This window comes from Narcine bancroftii, chromosome 10 (genome assembly GCF_036971445.1).
Source record: "Narcine bancroftii isolate sNarBan1 chromosome 10, sNarBan1.hap1, whole genome shotgun sequence".
Lineage (NCBI taxonomy): Eukaryota > Metazoa > Chordata > Chondrichthyes > Torpediniformes > Narcinidae > Narcine > Narcine bancroftii.
Window position 1 is genome coordinate 78,890,901 of NC_091478.1, and position 27,722 is coordinate 78,918,622.

At 39.5% G+C, this 27,722-nt stretch overlaps 1 long non-coding RNA gene across 1 annotated transcript; it reads left to right on the forward strand.

Annotated features, from left to right (window-relative positions):
• The first annotated feature begins 687 nt into the window (after positions 1-687).
• On the forward strand, positions 688-27,093 carry LOC138743976 (uncharacterized). The gene is made up of 3 exons (XR_011345151.1): positions 688-728; positions 24,313-24,380; positions 27,052-27,093. It is a non-coding gene; the product is annotated as an uncharacterized lncRNA (long non-coding RNA).
• Positions 27,094-27,722: the final 629 nt, after the last annotated feature.

The following is a 27,722-nucleotide window of genomic DNA, read 5'->3' on the forward strand; positions in this document are numbered from 1 at the left end:
TATACTTTTATTATTACAACAACACTAACTAGATCATATTCTCAGAAAAAGATTCTTGAGAATAGAGCAAAGACTATCTCCAAGGACCTGCTGATGCCCCATGAGTTAATGGATTGTTGCATTTGGATGAATGCATTACTGAAGTATACAAATCCTCAGACTCAATGCTGTTACCATTTTTCTATCTCTTCAATATTATCACTCATGAAAAGTAATTGAAAGCCAACACTTCGTTAATTATAACTAAGCTGGCTGCTACCAACTGGAGTATCTTGACATTCATTGGTCTTTTTTCAACTGAGTTGCAATATTTGTCAAGCAATAAATGGTTCCAGCAGACTACATGAATTCAAATGCAGGTCCAAGCATACAATGGGGGGAAGATTGTATCCTTGGTGCTGCAATACTGACAGTTTCAGGACTCTTGATGTAATTGTTTCGGTGAATGGGCACCTAGTAAGTTACTGAAGGGCTTCAGTGCTATCCCTTCTCAGGAAGAGTTACTAACGAAATAATGTCAAGGAAATGTGGGAAATAAATTAATACTGCAGCAGTTAAACGTGGAAAACATTGAAAGTGCTTATTTTTGTTATGTTCGCAGAGAAAACTTTTACTTGAGTTTAATTCTACAGGGTAGTATCAGTGGAGAAAATGCAATAAATGTGTTCTTTTTATTTATTTTTTGTTTCAGACCAGATTGGCATCAAACCCAAAGGCAAAGAAAACTTGTGAGTAATGTGCATTTATAAAGATATAGAACTATATCTGTATTGTCTTTTATGGCCTGACATGGAGGGTGCTTTGTCATATTTATCCAAGTTCCTAGTTGTACCCTAAGTGATGTGAATGACAAGAATGAAGATTAATAAAGCGACAGAATTCAACAGCAGAGAAACAAGTCCCACTGCCCATCACATCAGGTTGACCTTTGTCCTTATCCTTATGAGGTCATCAAAGTGTTCATAAGCTTTCCTCTGATACCTCCTTGGAGTTACTAAAGTTATGTGCTTTCAAAGTTAACAGGAGCATCAAACATACAGCACAGCATAGGATCAGGCCAATTGACACATGATGTCTGAGATGAACATGATGCCAAATTAAACAAAATCTCTCTGGCTGTACAAGATCCATATTCCACCATTCTCTGAAGCTTATTTAAGTACCACTACATATTGAATCTGCTTCCACCACCAACCCTGGCGGCTGGTACCTGTGTGAAAAAAAATGCCTCATGCAATTCCTTTAAACTTTCTCCCTCTTCTATTTGTCATTCTTACACTAGGAAAAAAGATTCTGTTGACTTCCCTCCATTCTCCACCTATCTCCTGCCATTGCCACCCCCGCCTCTCCCCCCTTCCCCCCATCTTTTTTGTTCGGAGACCCGCCATCACTCTTTAAATCCTTGATGAAGGGCTCAAGCCTGAAACGTCCATTATGTATTTTTACCTTTGCTACCAGCTGAGTTACTTCAACTTCCACAGATTTTCGTGATTTACGATTCAACAACAGTTCAGTCATAAATGGCAGAACAGCTGTTACAACAATCTGCCATTGCAGATCCACGGAGAGCGAGAAGTGAAGATGCATCACTCCCATGGGGTACAACCCCCAATGGAAGTAATGGTGGTTTTATTTTAAAAATTCTGCGACCACGGGGACTGGGCCCAAGATGGCAGTACCTATGATCGGCAGCAGCCACAAGGAGTTGCAGGCTCTGGGGTAGCAGAGGATTGGGCACCAGAAAATGGGGAGACCACACCCCATTTCAGAAGGAGAAGCAGAGGAGACAACCCATGGGGTGGACATGTGAGGGGTTCTGCGGCTGTGGTGGGCTGTTGGTGACTCGAAGTGAGGAACACATGTAGGCTGCAGGCTGCTGACGACTGAGTTCAAGGGATTCATACTAGCTGAAGGGATACCAGGTATAGGAACCAGGATGTGAAAGGGTGCTGAGGGCGCTGAAGGATTCCTAATTGTGTTGGAGGTTTGGATCTGGAGCTCGGGCTGGTGATGATTTGGACTGGACTCTGTTTGGCCGCAGAGACTGTGGAAGCACTGGAGGCGAATCCTGAGGGGACTCGCTTTTGCTTCTCTTTCTCTGACTGTAAGAAGCACTCAGGTATTTTCTCCTGATGCCGAAAAAGCAAATTCTATGTAATCTTGCACTGTCTTTATTACATGACTGTGGTGATACAACCACCAGCCTACTGCAGGGATTGATCTTTGTACAGGCAGGAAGACCACCTAAGAGGCTCACTGCACCTGGCTGGCTATGAATCAGCCGGCCCGAATGTAAACCTAAGCCGGCCCCTCTTGAGCCAGTCACACGGGAGCTACCGAAGCATGAACTGGTGTTCAGACGTTTATCTGAATAAAGCCTGTTGTTCAGTCTTTGAGTTTTGTGATTGCTTGCTGCTACTTCAGTCCACAACAATGACAATAAAGGAATCTTTAAATTTTGAGTTCCTTAACTTGGAGGTGAGAAACTACATCTTAAATCTGTTGGCTATCCAGTGACAGAAAGCAAATAATCCTCCCAGATGCTGCCAGTTGAAAGTTTGATCAGAAGTAATTCAGCTGCAATGCTCAGAAGCTACATCATGCCACCATGATGTTCAATATGTCTCAATACATTGTCACAAATTAGATGGTACTTGATGCCTGCCTCCCATTCTTGAGTACGGACCCATTAATCAGTTCGAACTCGAGTATCATTTCCTTCAACCTACTGTTGTCTCCAATGCACCTCAAAGTTTGGTCGTGAATGTCACAGAGAGCCTAAGGAATTGTTTTCATGTGGCTAAGGATTCTGAACCAGGCAGGATCTGTTTAACATCGACAGGCTGAATGTGTATTGTGAGATTGATGTTATTGCGAATACAAAAGTTCATAGAACAATGAGTCCATTCCCCATCTCAGTGCAGTCTTGAAACATTGCTCCAGGCTAACTTTTTCATCCACATAATAATTTTGTGGCCAATATGAATCAGCAGTTGGAGTCAGCGTTTCTTCCATTTTCCTGTGGATATCATTGGGATTCCCTCTTGAGCTATACAAAACTCACAAAACCACATTTTGACACAAAAAAAAATTGTTCAAAATGATGAGTGGAGCACACACGAAATTTGGAAGTTTGCAAATTTTCTAATATAGCAGTGTAAAAGCAGCTTGCCAGCTCGTTCAATAATTGGGTGGGACTTTCCAACACTTGTCTCCTGTACAGATATGAACCATATTATAGGATATAACTTCATATCGGTGTACAACTTCCCCAATGTGAACTGAAGCTGGGGTATAAATCGCTGATAAAATTCAAGATTCAAGAGGGCGGCACAGTTGGCGTAGCGGTTAGCGCAACACCTTTACAGCACCAGCGATTGGGACCAGATTGGGGTTTGAATCCCATGCTGTCTGTAAGGAATTTGTACATTCACCACGTTTCTGCATGGGCCTCCTCTGGGCGCTCTGGTTTCCCCTCAACCTTCAAAAACTCATCGGGGTGTGGGCTAATGCGGTGTAAATTAGGTGGCGTGGACTCATAAGGCCGAATTGGCCTGTTACAGTGCTGTATGTCTAAAAAAATAATTCCAGGGTGATTATCGTCAGAGGCTCCAAAGTCTATGCTTATTAAAATCCTTTAGAAAAATGTAAACATTATTTTCCTAAATTTCTCCTGACCGCATATCCCTCAAACCATTTAACAATCAGAGAGCAAAAAATATTGCTAAGTGGCACTCACATCAATGTACTCCATGGTAGTTTTAAGCTTAATAGAATCTTGTGGGTAGAGTCAAAAGCACTGGTGTGGATTAGTACCTCATACCAAATCTTATCTTCCAACACGACCCTAAGTCTCAGGCAAGTGCAGGTATACCCTGCTTTGCAAATCTAGAGTGTTCCTAGGAAACATTTTGTAAGCCGAAATGGCGTAAAGCGAAGACCCATTCACTGCTATTGGAGTCTATTTTTGTGAAAGTTAAAGCCCATTCAAATCCTTTCGTAAAAACAAACATGTCTTTCTTTGTGAAAGCGAATTTTTGGAATTCAAGTATTCATAAAGCAGGCCATATCTGTACTCTTATTGATCTCCGTAAGCATTAGCTCAATGCCTTTCCCATTTTACCACTTAGGAAGTTAAGGAGCACAGCTTGGCTACTGCCCTTTCTTTATGTGCTGAGCTACTGGTAAGCACCATCTGCATTATTGCAAGTCACTTTTTTACACGAGGATTACTGTGAATATTTATTATCTACCTTGCGTTTTTATATCATTTGTCTGCATGTGTGTTTGCAGTGTGTTGAACCGAGGACCAGAGAGCTCTGTTTCATTGGGTTGTACTTGTAAAATTGGATGATAAATCAGCTTGAACTTGAACTTCTTGTCTTTTGTAAATTAATTCAAATAGTTTATTATTATCATTTTTTTCACTATAATATAATAGCAAGTAAGAGCTTTGGCTGCAGCAAGTAAGAATTTCTGTGCATAAGAACATTGTGCATGACAATAAATTCATCATTCATCATTGATCTTTTTGTGTAACTGTGGCCTTGCAAATGTAGCCCTCAGGTTGCTCTCCCCTTACAATCCACTGCAACAATAGATTATTCTCCAAAATCACAGACATCTGGTTATGATCACTCTGCTAAGTATAGGAGCTTACTGTGTGTAAAATGTGCATGACAAGAAAGTGTTGTCTTTATTCCAATAATTAGTTAGTCATAAAACACATTATGATCATCTGCAAGTACGATCATACCTCTGAGGCTAGTGGAGAAGCTGCCCTCACTGGGACTCAACACTCCTCTCTGGACTTCCCAGCTGAAAGACCACAGTTTGTCTGGGTTGGCAGCTAAACATCAAGGTGAGCACTGGTTCGTGTGTCAAATCTGCTACTGTTTAGGCTGCTAACTCCTGACTGCACTGTCAGATCCAGTTCCAACAGAGTCATGAAAGGAGAAGCAGAGGATGCTGGCCACAGTGGTGGACCAGCAAGAAGCTCTGAAGCTGAAGGACCCCATGTGCTGCGGGCTGTTGGAGACTGACTCATAGAAACCAGGCACCGTAGCCAAGATTCGAGAGAGTGTTAAGGGCAAGAAGGGTCTCTGAGGACCTTGGGCATTACAGACTTCCTGATCAAGTCAGAAGGTTTGGATCTGGAGTCAATGTGGCTGCAGAGACTGCGGGAGCGCTGGAGAGGAATCCACGGACAATCAGTGACCCAGAAGGGACTTCCTTTTGCTTCTCTTTCTCTCGTTCTGTTAGGGCTGCTGGGAAAACCTAATGGAAACTCCTTGACTGCCTTATGGCAGGCAGAATGCAATTTAGTGTAATGTTACACATTCAGTACTATTGCATGACAATAAAGGAATCTTGAATCTTGAAAATGGCACAAGAACAACAACGTAAACAAGACAAAGAAATTAGTGTGGACTTCAATAGGACAAAGGTTGACCATTTTCCACTACACATTGTAGAGAGAGTGGAGAACACAAAGATCCTTGGCATTCATATAAAGGATGACCTATCCTTGACTCACAACACCTCCTCATTAGTTAGAAAGATGCAGGAGCAGGCTAAACTTCATAAGAAGGCTGGTGAGGGCTAGATTACCACCCTCATCTTGACAATATCTAACAGGAACACAATTGAGAGTGTCCTGTCTGGCTGCATCATTGTGTAGCTGCAAAGCATCAGACCTGAAGTCCATACAGATGATTATTAAAACAGCCAAGATGATCACTGGGGTCTCCCTATCCACTATTAATGGCATTTTCTGGGAGTGTTGCCTAAATATGGCTCTAGGAACTATAGAAGACTCTTTCCATCCATCTTTAACCCACTGTCATCAAGAAGGAAGTACAGCAACATCAAAATTAGTACTGCCAGAAAAGGGAATAGCTTCTCCTGAAGGCAGTAAGATGGATGAATTGGGTTGTTATCTCAGAAAATTGATATGTTGGAAAATTATAGTAGATGAAACAATATAAAAATAGTGGGCTTGAAGGAGGGTAAAGAAAGCACAGACATGATGGAATTTATAAAAGGATGGATCCAAAAGTCCTAGGAATTACAGAAATATGGGAAGAAATGGAAATAGAACTACCTCCAAAACCACAGGAACATCAAAAACCAAGAACCATCTGAGTTAAACTTTTGAGATATACGACAAGAGAAAACATACTGGAATGGGCAAGGAATAAAGTTAGAGAAGACAATAAACCATTGGAATGTAAGGGTCAAAAATATTTTTTTTACCCAGACATAAGTTTTGAACTCTTAAAGAGGAAGAAGGAGTTTAATACAGTGAAAACTATTTTAGGAAAAAAGGTTACAAATTCATGTTAAGACATCCAGCTGTGCTTAAAATATTTATACCTGGGGATATTGTTCTTGGATCCAGAGGAAGCGCTAGAATTCACAGAACATTTCCAGGACAGAAGAAGAGATGAAGAGGTGTAATAAGAATGAAGAATGGCGATAAAGTATATATAAAGATGTAAAAACAATGTATATGTAATGAACTAAAGAGGGAAAACAGAAGGGAAGGAAGGAAGTAAGAGTGGAAAAAAGAGAGAGAGAGCTTTGTTATATGTGTTAAAAAAAAGTGTTTTCTGGGGAGGACTGGGGGGGGGGAAAGGGAAGAACCGTCACTGCAATATCAGTTGACGCTGTGAGCAAGATCGCAATCCAAATGAAAAGGGGAGTTGTGGTTGCCCAGCAAGGGATAAGGGGCAACTCAGAGGGGGCGGGAACTTTTGGGGTAAAGGTATTAGTGGGTGTGGGGACTGTGGGGTACTTTATGTTTTAAATGTGTGGTCGTACATTAAGTTTAATAAGAGAAAACTAAGAGATGAAAATGGGGAAAAGGGGGATGGAGGTGGTGAAGAGGTGGAAAAGAAATACAAGCAAGATTTAAGATGGCCATGTTAAACTATATGACTGTAAACATTAATGGAATACATAACCAAATTAAAAGGAAGAGGCTACTAAATTTATTGAGGAAGGAAAAAATTAGATATAGCATTTGTGCAGGAAACACATCTAACTGAAGTGGAACATAACAAATTAAAGAGAGACTGGGTAGGACATGTAGCAGCAGTATCTTATAATTCAAAAGCTAGAGGTGTAGCCATACTATTTAACAAAAATGTACCAATTAAAATAGAGGAGGAAATATTAGATCCGGCAGGGAGGTATGTAATGACAAAATGTCAGATATACTCAGAATTTTGAATTTGCTCAATATATATGTGCCTAACGAGGAGGATCAAAAGTTTATGCAGCATATTTTTTTTGAAGATTGCAGACACACAAGGAAATATATTGATAGGAGGGGATTTTAACCTTAATTTGAACCCAATGTTGGATAAAACTGGACAAAAGACAAGTAAAAAGAATAAAGTAGCCAGTTTTATGGTTAAATCAATGCAGGAAATGAAATTTATGGATATATGGAGGATGCAGCACCCAAGAGAGAAGGAATATTTATATTATTTGAGTAGACACAAAACTTACTCAAGGATTGATATGTTTTTGTTGTCAGCCCATATGCAAGGGAGAGTTAGGAAAACTGAATATAAAGCTAGACGACTATCAGATCATTCACCCCTATTATTAGCAATAGAACTGGAGGACATCCCACCAAGAACATATAGATGGAGGTTAAACTCCATGCTACTTCAAAGGCAGGAATTTAGGGAGTTTACTGAATGCCAAATTAAAACATATTTTGAAATAAACACAGGCTCAATGAAAGATACATTTATATTATGGGATGCAATGAAAGCCTTTATTAGAGGGCAGATAATAAGTTATGTGACTAAGATGAAAAAGGATTACAATCGGGAAACAGAGCAGTTGGAAAGGGAGATAGTAAGTACAGAAAAGGAACTAGTGAAAAGGGATGATATAACGAAAGGAGAGAATTGGAGGACAAAAAAATTAAATATGAAACATTACAAATGTATAAGGTGGAGAAGAACATAATGAAAACAAAGCAAAAGTATTACAAACTGGGAGAAAAAACACATAAAATATTAGCCTGGCAACTTAAAACAGAACAAGCTAAAAGAATGGTATTGGCATCAAGGAAAAAGGACAAACAAATTACATTTAACCCAACAGAGATTAATGAAAATTTTAAGGAATTTTATGAACAATTATACCAAACTGAGAACGAGGGAAATGACAAAATAGAGGAATGTTTAGCTAAAATTGAACTGCCGAAATTGCAAGAAGAGGAACAAAGCAAACTAATAAAACCATTTGAAGTAGAGGAAGTACAAGATATATTAAAAAAGCTGCCGAACAATAAAACCAGGAGAGAATGGATTTCTAATAGAATTTTATAAAACATTTAAAGAGTTATTAATTCCTCCTCTCCTGGAAGTAATGAACCAGGTAGAAGAAACACAAAAATTCCCAGATTCATGTAAGACAGCAATAATTACAGTAATACCAAAGACGGGAAAGGATCCATTAACACCAGCATCATATAGACCAATATCTTTGTTTAACTCAGATTCTAACATAATAGCAAAATTATTAGGAAACGGATTGCCCGATTGTGTTCCAAAAATAGTAAAACAAGATCAAACTGGATTTATTAAGAAAAGACGAACAGCGGACAATGTCTGTAAATTTATTAATCTAATTGATGCAGTTCAAGAAAATATGAAACCAACAGTGGCTGTTGCTTTAGACGCAGAAAAAGCTTTTGACAGAGTAGAGTGGAACTACTTATTTAAAGTATTACAGAAGTTCAGTCTACCATAAAAATATATAAATTGTATTAAAACATTGTATAATGGACCGTTGGCGAAGGTAAATGGATATGTATTGTATCAATTTAAATTAAGTAAGTCAACTAGACAGGGATGTCCACTATCCCCCCCTTATTGTTCACCTTAGCAATAGAAAGTTTGGCAGAACTGATAAGAATAGAAAATAAAAGGGATAAAAATAAAGGAGAAGGAGTATAAAACCAGCTTATTTGCAGATGACATCGTAGTATACCTAACAGAAAAGAATTACATAAGAAATTGAAGGGATATGGAGAAATATCGGGGTACAAGATCAATGCAAATAAAAGTGAAGTGATGCCAATGAGTAACGCAGACTATACAGAATTTTAAAAAGAATCACCATTTAAATGGCAAGCACAAGCAATCCGATACCTAGGGATCAGGTTAGATAATAACTTAAGCCACTTGTACAAACTAAATGATCAGCCACTAATAAAGAAATTGCTGGAAGACTTGGAACATTGAAAAGAATTACCGCTAACATTGATAGGGAGGGTAAACTGCATTAAAATGAATGTGTTCCAAAGGATACAATACTTATTTCAAACATTACCAATTCCCTTAACAGAATTTTTTTTTAATGAACTAAAGAGAACAATTAGGAAATTCTTGTGGAAAGGGAAGAAACCAAGGGTAGCGTTAGATAAATTAACAGAGAGGTATAATCAAGGTGGTTTGCAGTTACCAAATTTTAGAAATCATTAAAGAGCCACCCAATTAAGGTATTTATCAGATTTTTATCCGACAAGGGAAAAACCAGACTGGAGTAAGATAGAACTGGATAAAATAGGGGAGAAGGTTCCGGAACATATACTTTATAAGTGGGATGAAAAACTGGTGCAGTATAAAAACTCACCAGTATTGCATCATTTACTTAATACATGGAAGAAGATCTAATTAGAAAGAAAAAAAAACAAATTGCCAAATACCAAAATTATTATTGACACAAAATCAGCTAATTCCTTTTACAATAGTTAACCTTTCCTTTAGAGCAGGGGTGTCAAACTCAAATTCACAGAGGGCCAAAATTAAAAACTTGGACTAAGTCGAGGGCCGAACTAAATATTTATTGAAAATTTTCAACAACATCTGCATGTTTTCTCTTCTTTCAACATATGTAATGTTAAACTTTTTCTTATTAAAATAAATGTTTAAAATTGTTTTGGATAAACTCTTTCCAGAAGCATTAACAAATGAGAAATAAAATATTCAATAAATAATATTTCTCTATAGAGAATTTGTCAAATGTTGCTAGTGTGCTGTCGAATAGTAAAATCTGAGGGCTATTGAGAATGTGGGAGAATAACATGATTCCTGAAACAATCAAATGGGTGACTGATTGTGGGCATGAACTCTAGCAGAGTTATTTGCCATGCCCTTTTTCCATTGCTACAGATATCCTTTGATTTACACACTTTTCAAGTTTTATGCCTAATGAGCTTGTATCCAGGTGCAGGACCATTTTTAACTAGGAATATATTTATCACTGTGACATGAAACTATTGGAAGATCGTTTTATCCTGAGATTAAAGTTCATAATCCTTACTCAGGCCTGTGTGCGGGAGGGCGGGGTTTGCGGGCGATCGGGTTGGACCACGACAGTGCGGGGGCATCGGCTCTCGCTGCAGGGCGGCATCTCGGCGGATCAGCGGCCCCGTCACCGTGAGTTGCGGGTCGGCCTGCGGCAGGGAGGGGGAGTGGGCAACGGTCCTGGCGAGGTCAGGCCCGAGGACTCTGGTTCCGGGCACTGGGAAGCGGCTTTGGCTTCCCCTGACACCGGCCAGGCCCCAAAACCAGAGTCCACGGTGAGACCCTGCAACGTAAACAGAGGAGGTGGGGGCGATTAGCGGGCTGACGCCAATGCATTCTGGGATTTATAGTATTAGCTGTGCATGCGCTATACTGGCGCAGCGGCCAGCGGGCCACCTCTAATACATTTTTGAAATGATTTTGCGGGCCAAATATAATTATATCGCGGGCCAAATTTGGCCCGTGGGCCAGAGTTTGACATGTGTGCTTTAGAGAATGGGAGAGAAAAGGAATCAAAAGAAAAGAAAATTGTTTTTTGGGAAATAATTTATTAACATTTGAACAATTGAAGTACAAATATGGAATAACTCATGGTACAATGTTTGCATATCATCAATTGAAAGCTTATTTAAAGGATAAATTGGGAAACAACTTGAGATTACCTAAAGGAGGCAGCTTTGAATACGTGATTACAGATACAATGATAGTTAAAAGATTTATAACAAACATGTTATAAGGAGAATGATGAAATAAACTATAAACCTAAGCTGAAGTGGGAAAAGGATCTAAACATAAAGATAAAAAATGAAGTATGGGAAATGTTATGTTCTGGAACTATGAAGAATACAATAAACACAAGGTTACGCATGATACAGTATAATTGGTTACACAGGGTTTATATACTCCTCAAAATTTTTTTTTAAATGCGACTCAACATTATCAGATAGATGTTTTTGCTATGGGAAGGAAATGGGCACAACATTACATGCAACTTGGACATGTGCGAAGGTGAATACGTTTTGGGAAGAACTAAATCAGATACTAAATAAAATTACAAAAAATAGCATACCAAAAAAACCAGAGATATTTCATTTAAATAACATAAGAAGTAAAGAATTAGGCCTTAAATTGGATAAAGCACAAAAAGATTTATTATGATAGCCTTAGCAGTTGCAAAAACCTTGGAAAATGGAAGAGAGCATGATTATACAGCAATGGTACATGGAAATGAATAAATGTATTCCATTGGAAAAGATAACATATTATTTAAAAAATAAAGTCACAATGTTTGAACAAATTTGGGAACCGTACATGGAACGTATCAGAGAGAGTATACCTCGGACCTCCATCCCCTAAAATGAAAATGATAAGAAGACAAAACGACTAGATTCAGTGAGTAATAAATAGACGATGCATTTTTCTTGTTTATTTTCCTTTGTGTGAAGATATTGTTTTATTGTATTTTATATGTTGAATACCAATGGGTTTTGGTGGTGGGTGGGTAGAGGGGAGGGAGGGAAAGGGGGGAAAAAAAGGAGAAAAGGTCACTGTGTAAATTTAATGAGAAACGTTTGTACATATTTTGGTTGACACGATTCACAGTGTGAAAAATAAAAAATCTAAAAAAAGATTGATGAACTGTATCCTATGATCATGTAAAATCACCCAAAATATTTATATACCTGTGTATATACTTTGATTTTTTTAAAAAATATGATCATTATCTACTAAACATTGTGGACCATGGTCTGGAGAGATGTTGTTTTGTTAGGTTGCATATCAACAATCAGATGATAATAAACTTGAACTTGAAAAATCAAACCTCACCATTTTTTTGGATATAATTCAGATAAATCTTCCCTTACTGTTAGATTTATATTTTGTGTGGTTTCACCATTGCACTTAACAGTGTGTTTGTATTGTAGATTCTCATTGCCAGAGAGGAGTGGAAGTGTCAATCAGTCTAGGTTATCACACTTTCTTGGAACTGGCAGTGAGTAGTTCTGACAGAGGTATTTTCTCATAGGCTGTAACTCAGTCAATGCAGTAAATGAATAACTAGATAATGAAAAATACAGGAACTTTGCTTTTTGTTCATGATCTTGTTCATGGCCTTGCCTTGAAGACTATTACAGTTTAATTTTGGATTATATTTTTCCTGAAGACACACAAGAGATGCAGATGCTGGAACCTAAAGCCTAACACATTTGCCCTTATCACCCTGACTAAAAGATTCAGCTCCAGTTATCAACTATTCTTTTTCTCCCACTGATGCTCCTTAACCGACTGAGTTCTTCCAGCAGATAATGTTTGGCAATGCCTTTTTACAATTCCTTTCCTGCTTGCCTAATTTAATATACCCCATTCACCTCATTATTCTTTTAGAGTTTTCACATCATTTTCAATTTACTTACAATGTTCAAAATCCCTTTATATTGTTCTTCATTTTCTCTATTGATTTGTACCAGGTCTAATGAGTTAATTAATAGTAAAATCCCTATAGGTGTTTCCTTTATATCTGTCCATTCATTCAAGTAAAATTTCCTCACAGCCATTTACTTCCTTCCTGCTGACTTTAAATTGTGCCTAAATTGTAAATTTAGTAAACTCTCACAGTGTTCTCACTGCTCTGCTAGTAATCTCCCAATACATCCAGTTGGGCCAAACTACCAATCTACCCAGTTTGTGGCCAGACACTAAAAAGATGTTATCTTTCTTGAAGTTCCACAAAGAGTACTGTTCTTTCCATGAAAATTGCAGATGCGAGAAAAGTGAAACGGTAAAAGAAGACATTGGAAGCACTCAGCATGTCAGGCAGAACCAATGGAGGGAGATCCCAAACCTTTTGTCAAACTGCATGAAATGGAAAATGAATAGTCTCCGACCTGAGTAATTCTGCTTTTCTTTCTTTTGCTCTGTGACTTGCTGAGTGTTTCCTCCACTTCCTGTTTTTTTAAATATCTCTTCATCTTACTTGGGTTTTGCAGTGAGGATGGGTCAAATCAATTTAACGGGTCAAATTCCCATTTAATTCTACTGCATTAAGCACTTGCTATGATGGTAGTTCACTTTATCTGCTCAGGAATTATGTCTGGATGTCAGCAATTGAATGATTGCATGCGACCAACAAATGTTAAAAGTGTCCATTGTTTTGATGCAGACAGGTCCGGATTAAGGAAGTGCAGGGCCTGTAGCATATATTATTGTGCCAGCTGGCACATGCATGGTCCTAAATATTGCCAGCTGGTGCATGTGTGGCCCTAAATAATGCCGGTTGGTGCATACGCGGTGGGGGATAAGTGTGATGACAGCATATGAAGTGCCAGCTGCCAGCAGCAGCCCCCCACCCACTGAGAGAGTTTCTGATGCTGGCCCTGGTAAGTTTGAAATAGTCTTAACTGTTCTTAACAAAATGATGCCATCTTTCTCAGATCAGTGATTACATCATTGATGAAAGGTTATAATAATTTTCGCTACCACCCCTTTAAGCTTTCATATTTCCCACCAATCCCCCCCCCAACCACCCAAATAGCCGTTATGTAACACTGATAATATTACTTACATGAAGGTATCCATTTCAAATGTCAAAAGTATTCGCTCTAGAAGTGTGCCCCAATACTTTTGTTCGGTCTCCATTTCTTTCACAAGCTGGGAATCAACAAATTGTGCAGCGGCTATGAGACACCATGCTCCCACAGTGCGTGATAATAACCCTGATTAACGGTGTTCATTGGATAAAACCTTAAATGTAAGGTCAGTGATTTTAGCCAATGTTCACCATTAATCGGGGTTATTAACACAAACTATGGGAGTGTGGTATCTCTTAGCCACTGCACGAAGATGAAAACAAAAATGTTGGTTAAACACCCAGCCAGTCGTTCATAATTCATGGTACATAAAATAACAGAGCAAGTCAGCAAGCATTTAGCATGGGGCCCTTGAAAATGTGGGGCTCGTAGCATATGCTGCTCTTGCTGCTATGTTAATCCGGCACTGAATGCAGAACATAATCCATTTTGATTAACGCAACAATAGAAAAGTGATAATAAATTCCAGGGATGGTAGGACTGATGTTTGAAGAGAGATTGGATAGTCTAGGCTTATATCCATTGGAATTTAGAAGATTTAGAAGGATAAGAGGGGATCTCATTGAGATGTAAAATTCTGACAAGACTAGATGGATTAGATGCAGGAAGAACGTGACGTTGAGGAAATCCAGATCTGAAGATTTAGGACAGAAACGAGGAGAAATTTAACTCGCAGGTTTCTGAACTTGTGGAGATTTCTGCCACAGAATGTGGTTGAGGCCAGTTCATGAGATACATTCAAAAGGGAGTTAGATGTGGGCCTTATGGCTAATGAGATTGATTGCGCTACCAATAAGTGGTAATTCCACCTTCCCTGCAGGATAAAGAATCTCAGGATTATACATGATGTCATGTATGTTCTCTGACAATAAATCAGAAATCTGAAACCTGGATGTTGGATTCAGGACCACCCATTAAAATCAATTCCAAAGCCATGGTAATGGAATCAAATCATTAAAAACATTATGGTTTAAATGTTTCCTGGTGAATGCTAGGACACCCCAAACAGAGTGACCCCCACCGTCGTCAGGAGTGGGTGTTATTGGTTATCTGGATTTTAGCCATCAGTCAATTGATCCAGCCACATGTGTGTGAAAGGGCTTGCCAGAGTTACATCGGAACCAAGAACATTGTAAATATTATAAATAAAAGGGTTTGTTCTTTGGATGTTGTTTCTCTCTAGGTCTAACGAGGTGGAAGTTTGTATTCCACACAATGCGAGCACAGCACAAACATTTGGCACATTTATAATGCTGAACAATGGGTCTTTCATGTCAATGTTTGTCCTCAGGAAAGTAATCAGTGGCCCAGCTGCAAGTATCCTATGGACCAAAGTTTTTGCCTCTTCTAGTCATCTTCTTAGGCAGCTCCTTGGATTTGAGGATGACTTGCTGTCACGCTGAGGTGCCTCATGAGGCCAATATGAGAGTGCTTCTAAAAAATGCAGCCGATGGATCAGACCTTGGATAATTTGTTGGGTTATACTCTCCTTCCCTGCAGTGCCTCTGATTCTCACGATGAATGGTCTCAAGGTTCTCAGCACTTACCTGCTGAATATACCTTCTCCACTTTGCGTGGTCGTACAGCAGATTCCCACAAGGTTTGAGTGTGTTTTTCTTCTCTCACTGCCTAGTAATCTGGTCAATAACGGAGTGCAGAAAAATTGTTTGGTTTAGGACTCATCTAAACCAGTCAGTCTTCTCTCAGAAACACACCGAAGGGCATGGATCACTGCTTTCCAGTAGACCATGGCAATATATTAATGAATCAGGTGTGATTTATTGAATTATGCATGTTTTCTTTGAGATTTTGATGCATGATTAAATCTAGTTCTCAATGTAATGTAATCTTTGATAAATTGTTTGCTATTGTGCCCTTAATATTGGGCAATTCTAAAAATTCAAATTAATAAATTTCAAAATAGATCATTTAAAGTGGGAATAAATTTTTCTCCCATTGAAATGATTAAAATGTATCATTTGAAATCTGTCAAGACTATGCCTTGTTTAAAGCTGAGGTCAATAGATTTATCTGGTGAGCAACCAGTCTTAGGACTGAGGATCAACCATGACCTCTAACCTGTAGAGGAGGCTGAGCAGCTATACCTTTGAATTTTAACTTTGAATTTTAAAAAGAAACCCAGTTCAGAGCCTTGGAGTCATATGACATGGAAACAGACCCATCAACCCCCTGAGTCCATGTTGACCATCAAGCACACATTTACACCTAGTCTTTATTCTCCCATCAACTCCTTTCAGATTGTACTGCACACCTTCACAGAAGGTGCAAACTACAGTAGCCAATTAACCCACTAACCTGCATGCAGTATGTTCGGGATGTGGGAGGAAACCAAGGCATCCAGAGAAAACCCATGCAGTCACAAGATTGCACAAACGACATACGTATATGGCACCAGAGGTTGGGTTTGAACCCACACAACTGGAGACTGCTTAGTTATTATCTTCAGTTTTTATATTCCCATATTTCATATTTTTAGATATGCAACAACATATGTTGTGACATTCTACACATATAGCTGATGCCAGCAGGCATCTTGTCAGTAATTTTAGCAAATACAACGTTGTCAAATGAACAGCCTGGCAGCTAATCCAACCCTCAATACACATGCTCCTTTTAAATGCCTCAATATTTCACAGTTACCAGTGTACAGTACAACAACTTCATTCTGCTTGATGCATTTCAATAATGACAGTGGGATGATCATTTTCCAAAATACACACGCCAGATGCCAACTTGTGGATCAATGCATTAATATTGCATTCTTTTGGGCTAAGGTTGCTGTGACAATTGTTCAAAGCTATTCATAAAGATACATATTGAAACCAATGTCAGCCGCTCCTGGACAATATTTTGTCAAAGATATACTTCGTTGAAAAAAATATTTGCAGGACATATAGTGCAATCAAAATATATTGATTGGGGTCACAGCCCAGGACATCACAGGCAAAACCCTCCCCACCATCGAGAACATCTACACGGACCGCTGCTGTCAGAATGCAGAGGCAATCATCAACTATGCACACCACCCAGAACGCGCTCTACTCTCGCTGCCACGAGCCTCGCACCATCAGGTTCAGGAACAGCTAGCTTTTCCACAACCTTTAGAGGTAACTCACCCTATTTGGCTTTCAAAGACACACAACTTTGTTCTCATTTGTTCAGTTCTTTCTCAACTTGACAGTTTAGGACTGATCTGGGCTTACAATAGGCCAATTCATTTAGTCTTGATTAATAAACACACTAAAACCTATGATGCCAGTGGAGCTGTTCCTGAATATATCGTCACACCTTTTCAATCATGTGCTAAGATGAAGCTTTGCAGCACCAACACTACAAAATATGTTTCCTAGTCCAGTGGGGGTGTCCCAATTGGGTCTAAACATGAGCCTGTTTCCATGATTGGCTCCACATACTATCCTTTGAATTCCACTGTGCATTCCATTTGTTCCCATGCCTGCATAACCTCAGCAGAGTAGATTTTTGTTTAATAATGTTTTCTGTCAAGTGGATCTGATTAAACATGCTAAAGCAAGTCATTACTAAGCAGTCCACAATAGTATTAGTTCACACGCCATTGCTTTAGTTATTAAAAGTCCCTTTGCACAAAAGTCTGTCAGTTTGTATAGATAGTGTAGAATCCCAGCTCCAAATCATTAACTCCTCCTTTCTGTTGTTTCAAATTGCAAATGAATTCTTTTTTTAATTTGTTTGTCTTAGCCTTAAATCTGCAGGCTGGTGACTTCTATTTTTTCATCTATTTTAATGATTTGGATGAGAACATAGGGGTTATTAAATTTTCGGATGACACCAAAATTGGAGGTATAGTGCAACCATTCTCATCAGAGGTCCTACAGCCACACTGGGAGCCACAGCCTGGCTTCTTTTCACCTCACATATCATAAATACTTTTTATGTTTTTTTTATGTAGTCTGTGGGAGAAAAACCAAAATGTGATAACTTCACTGGGAAAGGGCCCCATAAACTTTGAGCATGTCCCAAGAAGGATATGGCCAGTGAAAGATTGAGAATGGCTGGCATCGTGGACAGTGATGAAAGCTATCAAAGATTAGGACAGAATCCAACTTAATTGGAAAAGGGGACCAAGGATCCACAGTTGAAATTTAATTTGGGCAAGTGTGAAGTGTTGCATTTAAGAAGTAAAACCAGGACAAGACTTTCACAATAAATAGTAGGGCCTTGGATAGCGCTGAGGAAGAGACCCATAGGGGTACAAATACAGAGTTCCCTGAAAGTGGTGACACAGGTTGACACTTGCCTTCAACGATCAGGGCATTGAGGACAAGAGTATAGCATGCAGTTCTGGTGGGCTAGCTAAAAGAAGGAGGTAATTAAGTGAGAAAGCACGCAGAAATGATTCACAGTGATTTTAGGGGGAGTGAAGCTGGGGTTTTTTCCATGGGGCAACAGAGGATGAAGGGTGACCTTCATTACTGTATGTAAAAAGAAGAGTGGTAAAGAAAAGGTGAAAGATCACACAGTCTTTGTCCCAGTGTAGGGAGAGTTTAAAATGTGAGGGGGTAGGTTTAAGTTGAGAAAATAAAGACAAATGAGGGCTGGGGGGCAACTTTGTCTCATAGACAATGGTGGGTTATATTGAACAAGGCATCAGAGGAAGTACAGCAGCTGAGAACAATTATAAAGTTCAAAAGACATTTAGACAGGTACATGGATGGAAGGGCTTAGAAGACAAATGCAGTCAATGCGATTAGCTCAGGTAGGCAACATGATTGGCATTGATGAGTTGGTTTGAAGAGCTTATTTCTATGATGTATAATTTTCTGGCTTTACGATTCTACAGCAGCTGAAGAACTTGGCTGTTTAAACTGATGGTAATGATAGCAACCTTTTGGATGGTCTCACCAGTACTATTTAAACTTGCTTTTGTAGCCTTGGGCTTTGCCATGTATTTCTAACTCTCACTCTATATGTATATAAGTCACTTGTTTTTTTAATATTTTATTGATTCAACATATATAAGATTGTAATTAACGATAATATACCATAGTAATATAATAGAATGTTAACAAAACTATGCCGAAACTGTATATAAGAAAAAACTAAAATCTAAGATCTAAAAACTAAATTTTAAAAAATTACCTACTAAAAGTAAAAACGAACCCCCTATTAATCCACCCTCCCCCCAAACTAATCTAATCCCAAAACTAACATACATGATCATTCATTATAAACCAATTACAAGTAATTCATTCAGACTGCATCAGTTGACGCTCAGAGACCTCAAAGACATCATAAAATTATTATTCTTTCTTTGGCTTGACTTCGCGGACGAAGATTTACGGAGGGGGCAAATGTCCACGTCAGCTGCAGGCTCGATTGTGGCTGACAAGTCCGATGCGGGACAGGCAGACACGGTTGCAGCGGTTGCAGGGGAAAATTGGTGGGTTGGGGTTGGGTGTTGGGTTTTTCCTCCTTTGTCTTTTGTCAGTGAGGTGGGCTCTGCGGTCTTCTTCAAAGGAGGTTGCTGCCCGCCGAACTGTGAGGTGCCAAGATGCACGGTTTGAGGCGATATCAGCCCACTGGCGGTGGTCAATGTGGCAGGCACCAAGAGATTTCTTTAGGCAGTCCTTGTACCTCTTCTTTGGTTCACCTCTTTCACGGTGGCCAGTGGAGAGCTCGCCATATAACATGATCTTGGGAAGGCGATGGTCCTCCATTCTGAAGACGTGACCCACCCAGCACAGCTGGATCTTCAGCAGCGTGGACTCGATGCTGTCGGCCTCTGCCATCTCGAGTACTTCGGTGTTAGGGATGAAGTCACTCCAGTGAATGTTGAGGATGGAGCGGAGACAACGCTGGTGGAAGCGTTCTAGGAGCCGTAGGTGATGCCGGTAGAGGACCCATGATTCGGAGCCGAACAGGAGTGTGGGTATGACAACGGCTCTGTATACGCTTATCTTTGTGAGGTTTTTCAGTTGGTTGTTTTTCCAGACTCTTTTGTGTAGTCTTCCAAAGGCGCTATTTGCCTTGGCGAGTCTGTTGTCTATCTCGTTGTCGATCCTTGCATCTGATGAAATGGTGCAGCCGAGATAGGTAAACTGGTTGACCGTTTTGAGTTTTGTGTGCCCGATGGAGATGTGGGGTTAGTATACCTTCAGGGAAAACTTCACTGATCAGGAAACTTATTAAAAAATAATCATAATTTTAATTTCATTATTTTAGCATATGGACCCAAAATTTGCAAAAATTATAAATTATACGTAATTTTTTCTAATGGAATACAACTTTGAATCTCAGCATGCCATCTACCCAATGTTAAAGAAACATCAGATTTCCATGTGACAGCAACATGTTTCCTTGTTATTTCTAAGACCAACTTAACAAACTTTAATTGAAAATCTGACAGCAATAATTTAGGAGTGACACTTTCAAAATTTCCTAACGAAAATAATTCAGAGTTTAAAGGAAAGTTCACCCCCAATATCGATTGCAAAAATTTACTAATAGAAACCCAAAAGGGTTGACCTTTTAACAAGACCACGTAGAATGAAGAAAATTTCCAATTTCTGTTCCACACTAAAACATTGATCCGATAAATTCGATCTCCATCTACTCAATTTCTGAGGAGTGGATATACAATTGGTGTAAAAAATTAGAATGAAGTCATCTATATCTTACATTAATAGTATTTGCCATAACCTCTTTACACAAGTTTTGCCAATCTTGTTGATCTATTAGCATGTCCAAATCTCGTTCCCATCTTTCTCTTGATAAGCCATCTGTTGTTAAACAAAATTCTCTAGCATTATTGGATGTAATTTTCAATGATGTCATCATTTTACATGCAAGTTCAAAGGCCATGTTTACATTCTCAATGCCTTTGGTTTATTTGAAAGACTGCAAAAAATCCTATCATACAAGACACAACCCCTCATCTGCAAGGATATGACTCAATTTAAAATATATGCCCACCCATTCGATCTATGAGGCAAATGTTTCACAGCTCTGCCATACGTGTTGAGCTTCCTAATGCAGCCAGTCAGAGCGTCAAAGTTGTCCTCCTCCTATTCAACACAGGCACAGCTAAAAACTCAGTACATGAAAGGCTACTGGTTCAGTGACTTGCTTCTGTGACTTGCTGGGCTGTGCACAATCTTTGACAAATGTAGAAGAGGCCTTCAGCAAATCAAATTCCATGATGAGTGGCTGCAAAAAAAAAAGCTCTGCAAAACATTAGTTTGCTGTTACGAATGTCAGGAATTGCAAACACATCAACTGTGACAGAAAAGTTGCATCCATAAGTGCTGAAAAGTGTGTGCAGTTCACTCTGAAAGGCATCAAAATTCCCACACAAGGATGAATTCCCCCAATGAAGCAATGAGCCAGGTTATGCTTGATTCAACCTGCACCTTGTATTTGCCTCTTGTATGATTCCTATGGCTGCAACTTACTTTTACTGGTGAGTGGCTCCTGGTTTCATTCCCGTCTCACTCAAAATGGAGCAGTCCATGAGTGGTGCTTAGCCCAGTGCAAAGGCGCTGCCCCAGACTGATAGTCTTCTGACAGGTTGTGCTATCAGAAGGCCTTTACCACAAGTCCTAATGATCAGATTCATTTAGAAATGGTGGTAGAACAACTAAGTAATTGGAGAAAAATAAAAAATATTAATTAAAATAATAAGGTGAAGTACTCCTCTTATATAAATTAATTGGGAAGAGTAATATTAATTATGATTAAGATGACAATTTCTCAATGTAGAAGAATGTATAATGTACAGAGGCACTGAGTGTTTTCCTTGGTGTAGCTCCATAGATATGTTAAACAACCATAAATAAGTACAAATTAAATTAACCTCATGACAAAAAGAGATGGCAAATATAGAAAAAAAGATAAATATTCACAGGCGCCTCACAGTTTGGCGGGCAGCAACCTCCTTTGAAGGAGACCGCAGAGCCCACCTCACTGACAAAAGGCAAAGGAGGAAAAACCCAACACCCAACCCCAACCAACCAATTTTCCGCTGCAACAGTGTCTGACTGTCCCGCATTGGACTTGTCAACCACAAACGAGCCTGCAGCTACGTGGACATTTTACCCCCTCCATAAATCTTCGTCCGCGAAGCCAAGCCAAAGAAGAACAGTTATTTGAACTTGCCCAGAGAGTAGTGAACCTGAGGAATTCTCTGACCAAGGAAGCAGTCCATATTTTGCATGATCGGGTAATGAAGTGTTATGGGGAGAAAGCAGAGAGGTGGAACTGAGCCCATGGCCAGATCAGCCACGATCAGATTGAATGCTGGAACCGGTTTGACAGGCCACACGGCCTACTGCTGCTCCCGCTCCCGATTCTTACATTCTTATGCGTGACTGAATTGTAATTAAGTTCTTAAAAAAAAAACCACCTATCTTCATTTACCTTTCAATCAAATGGTTCACTGAAATCTTAAATTTAAATTTTATTTACAGCATGGTAGAAGCTGTGGTGCGCTGTTGGACAGAATCAGACCCACACAAGGTAAAGACTGTACAACAGGCTTTAATCCACAAAGACTTCCACAGAGCCAGGCTGGCTGTAGCTGCAGCAACTCTGAGTGAGGCCTTGAGAGGCCTGCGCAGGCTTATATCCCGGAGGGTGATTGACACCCGATCGGGTAGGGCTTGATCCATTCAGGCCGACTGATTGACAGCTGGCCAGGTGTTGTCCTGTCCCCTTACACTCCTGCAGGTACAGAGGTTTCCCCCTGCAGTAGCCCGGTGGTACACTCCTGCAGGTACAGAGGTTGCCCCCTGCAGTAGGCCGGTGGTGTACCACCACAGGAGCCTATTCTGGCTTTTTAAATCTGCACTGCCCAATTTCTTTCTTTGGCTTGGCTTCGCGGACGAAGATTTATGGAGGGGGTAAAAAGTCCACGTCAGCTGCAGGCTCGTTTGTGGCTGACCAGTCCGATGCGGGACAGGCATCTGCACTGCCCAATTACACACAAATTAACCTACACAACACGGTATATTTTGAATGGTGGGAGTAAACTGGCTCACCCAAGGAAATCCTACGCAGATACAGGGAGAATGTACAAGGTCCTTACAAACAGCACCAGACTCTGACTCTAACCCGGGTCACTGGAGCTGTAAGAGTGACGCGCTAACTGCAACCAAGGCCATTGGCCTGTTTCCGCTCCGTAAATGGTTATATGGTTATGGTTATATGGTTAACCATGCCGACCATGGGTTGAGTTGAGAAGACAGATAGAAAGTGTAAAAGACTCCTTTTCTGAGGCCAAGAAAGCATAAACCCTGAGGTAAATGTACAGGCGAAATTATTATTTCACCCGCACACTTTAATTTAGACATACATCATGGTAACAGGCCATTTAACCTACACCGCCGGTACAGTTTTGAAGGGTGGGAAGAAACCGGAACACTAGGGGAAAACCCACGTAGACACGGGGAGAAGGTACAAACTTCTTACGGACAGCGCAGGATTTGAACCCCACTGGCGCTGGAAAGGTGTTGCACTAACGGCTATGTTAACAGTGCCGCCCCAAAATTCGTATTCCAGCACTCCCAAATTGTGGGTGCATTATCTGATTTCTTTTCTCATATCAGGTGTAAAAGACCTCTTGCATAGTGGGATCTATTTAAAGGTCAAGGTGATTACAGCGCTGCATCAAACAGCAGCATCATGGATGATTGTGCAAAATGATCTAACTACTTCCCGTCTCTTTTCACCATTATTCTCTATCTGCATTTATGGATGTTGTAAATGAAAGTGCTTTCATACTGAGGCATAGAACAATTACAAACTTCCAAATCATGTGGGAATATATTAACCCTTAGAGACCCAATGAGCTTCCTGTGAGTGAGGCAGGTGCATTTATTAAAGTAACTTGAGTGGCGAGATAGAGATGATGAAATCTTGCTTCAGGGTAAATGGGTGTGAGCACATAATTGAAGATGTACAATGTACTGTGGTGCCAATATTATCTGCCTGAAGGTGTTGAGCTAAATGAAAACTGACGAATCATCAAGTTTTAACTTGACAAGCCTTTGCATTAAAAAAAAACTAGAATTCCACCCTAATTCAGGATCTATATGCGATAACCAAAATTAGACATTAAATCTAATCTCATTCATATTTGGGTGTTGATAATTACTTTTTAAATCAAATCATAGAACCAAATAAATGTTTCACCATTAAAAGAATTAACCTATTGATATGTCGATCTATTCATTATGTATTTTTTGTCTGTAAAAGCAGCTGCTTTAGTTTTTTGAATGGAATGGAAATATTGCAGGAAGAAACAAGGTTCACTTTTTGAAGAATAGAATCATAAATATACCAAAATACAAGCAAGAGTAGGCCTTTCAGCTTTTTGATCCTTGCTTTCAATACAGGTGCCTAACCTTTTATCCAGGATTCTGAACACCGGCAACCTCCCTTTTTTCAGTAGATGACATTACACGTAAGTAACTTTCTGCATAAATTCTCCGTTTTCAGAGGAAGGACCCCCCCCACCCACCCCCATCCCCATCATCTCTGTCCACCTTTGGTGGAAAGGAGACTTTTGGCCCCCAGCACCCAGTGAGAAGAAGCAAGTGGTGGCTGGCACAATGTGGGAGCAATGGCCGTCTTCTTTACCCATAATCGTCCACGCAGGTGGAACCAGCCTGGTGATGGTGGTTAGGGGTGGGGGGCGGACAGGTGAGGGCAGGGAGACAGTGACGGATGGCGCTGCACTGCCGGGATGTGCCTGAGGGCCAGCCTGACAGAGTTGGTGGAACGCCTGAAACCTGCCAGCACTTGGCTCCACTGCCCCGACATACCGTTTCTCCTGCAGCTTTGCACTTCGTGTCTGGCCTTCTACCACTCTTGGTTGCTGGCTCCAAGTAGCCAATGCTGGCTGCCTTTTTGGTTGAGCTCCCAGGCCTCCCCATAGCCTCTGATCTCCACCTAACCGACGCAGTGGTTGAGAACCTCCTGTAGGGCGCACCGGTCAGCCTGGTCAGCACCCCCCACCCCCATGCTTAGCTTGGCCAATGACGCAAAATAGTCTGGCACCAGCCCTGGGCAGGGGGGCCAATGGATGCCTGGCCAGAGGTTGGGGGGGGGGGCGGTTGACAGATAGCTGGGAGGGGGAATGGGGGGGGGGGGAGACAGCTGGCTGGCCAGGGATGATGGATGGCAGGGGCTAGGAGTGAGACATTTGTTTAAAGGGTCCAAAATCAAAATGATTCCAAAATCTGGAAGATTCCGCACAATGGCAGGTGTCCAGTCCTGACAATCCCAGATAAAAGATTAGACACCTGCACCAAATTTCTGTGCTTCCCTTTATCACTTTAATGGTTGCTGGCAATATCTTTAACTGAGTATTTTCCAATATTATAAACTGCAAGAAATGTAAAGAAAATATTAAACTACAATGATGATTCTCCAAGCACTGAGGTCAGCATTCATGGTTATTACATTTTTGGGGATTCACTGTTGGATGCAACAGAACTTGGTGCTACTGTAATCAGACCCCAGCAGGCAAGAGTGTTTCTTTGCTACTCAATAGGTTGTTGTTTTATTCAATAGTTAAACAGAGAACCTTTGTCCCACAGCTTCTATTACTTGAAATGTTGAGATCTTAAATAGGTACAGACAGGGGATAAGAATGTCAGTAAAGATTCTGAATGATTAGACATGGAAAGCTGTGAACAAAAAAATTACCCTTCAAAAAAAATTTAACAGTCAAAAATGATGACCTTGTCATAAATAAGATGGGCACCCTGATTAAGTTTTAAAAATAGTAAAAATAAGAAACCTCCTGAGAACTATAGCTCTTGTACAAATGCTGAAGGAGAACAGAGAGGAGATGCATAAAATATTGGCAACCGTTACAAGGGAATCATTGGATGCTGTAGAATGCCAGCAATTTAAACTCAGCCAATTGTGATCTGTATGTTCAGAAAGGATCATAAACAGGCCCTGCAACTACAAATTAAAGAATGAAGTTAGTTCTTAATATGTCCCTATTAATTATAGAATCAACAGAAGTCAAAATATGGATTTGTTAAAAACAGGAAATCTGCAGATAAGGTGGCAAAGTTGATTAATTTAATACATTTAGTTGAAAAAAAGGTGATTTAAGTGCTGCAGTGGCTTTAGATACAGAAGAAGTATTTGATAGATTAGAATGTGATTTTCTTTTTAAAATCTTAGAGAAATTTGGGTTAGGGTCAATATTTATTGATTGGATTAAAAATAATATTAAGAACCCTACTGCAAAAGTAGTGACTAATGGTCAAATTTCAACAACTAGATCAAGTAGACAAGGTTGTCCACTGTCACTTGGTTTATTTGTTTTAGCAATTGAACCCCTTGGTGAATTAATAAGACAAGATTCAAAAGTAAAGGGTATTAAAGTGAATCAGGAAGATCATAAAATAAATTTATGCGGATGATGTTTTGATTTATTTAACAGACCCATGAAATTAGTTGCGCCAACTTAAATTTAGATTAAAAGAAAAGAATATGGAGAAGTATCTGATTATAAAATTAATTGGTAAAAAAGTGAAATGATGCCTTTAGTAACAGGTAATTGTAATTGTAACAGGTAATTGTAAGAAGGTAATTGATTTTAAGTGGCCAGATGTGGGAATAAAATATTTAGCTATTTGGGTGGAAGCTGAATTAGAAAATGTATTTAAATTAAATTATTCCCCATTATTAGAAAGAATAAAGGAAGATTTGGAAAGATGGAATATGTTACCTATTACTTTAATAAGTAGAGTAAATTGTGTAAAGATGAATGTTTTTCCTAGAATACATTTCCTTTTTCAAAGCAGAACCTTAACCAAGAGGCACAAGGTAGAATCTAAAGCTAAAGCAAAGAGAATAAAAATAATTAAGAGAAAGAGGAAAAAATAAAACCTTTCTTTAAAAAATAAATAAATAATTTACTCGATACTCTCTGTGTGTGTAAAAGCCTATGGCTATAACAAGAATGTTTTGCAGTAATTAAGACTGATGTGGCTGTAAACTTTTAGTAACGCTGAAATAGTTAGACCCTAAATTTTACTACGTACTAAATGAACAATTATCATGTTGACCTCAGTACCTGCAGAATTAAATTTGCTTTCTATTTCCTGCAGATACTGCCAGCAACCAGTGTTCATTCATAAAAGTGATAAAGGTACGCACAGAATTTTGATATTGAAAATGAGGATCATTCTTGATTATATTAAATGACAGAGCAGACTCGAGGAGCTATTATACTCCTATTTTGCTATTTTTACGTTTCTATTGATGAAAAACTGAGCATTGTTACTGCCCAGAAAGTTCAAAAAACATCATGCAACATCATGCACATACACACTTCAAGACAAAAATATTTGGCATGTTATTAATTTAGCAACTTTTCTGGAGAAATTTGGCAATATGTTTAGAAATGTCCCAATTATGCTGGTAGATGGTGAATGATTAAAACTTAAGGACGAATGATGCTTATCTTTAGAATTCAAGGATCTTCAATGGTTATCACTCCCTGAATAAACAAGTTTATATTTGACAATGGAAGATATTTCTCATGTTTAGTGCTCTATATCTGAGCTGGTTTATGTGGCCCTTTTATTATTAAGCAGTCTGTGCTTCCTGCTATGTTTCGAATGATGGTAAAAACACAAAAATTCTGGAGGAGCTCAGCAGGTCATGAACCATCCAGAGAAGGTAAAAATATATCATTTATGTTTTTTATACAGCCACTGCATTCCAGGAAATTATTATCCTTTTCCTGGAATGCATGCTGTGTTAAAAAATGTCAGCA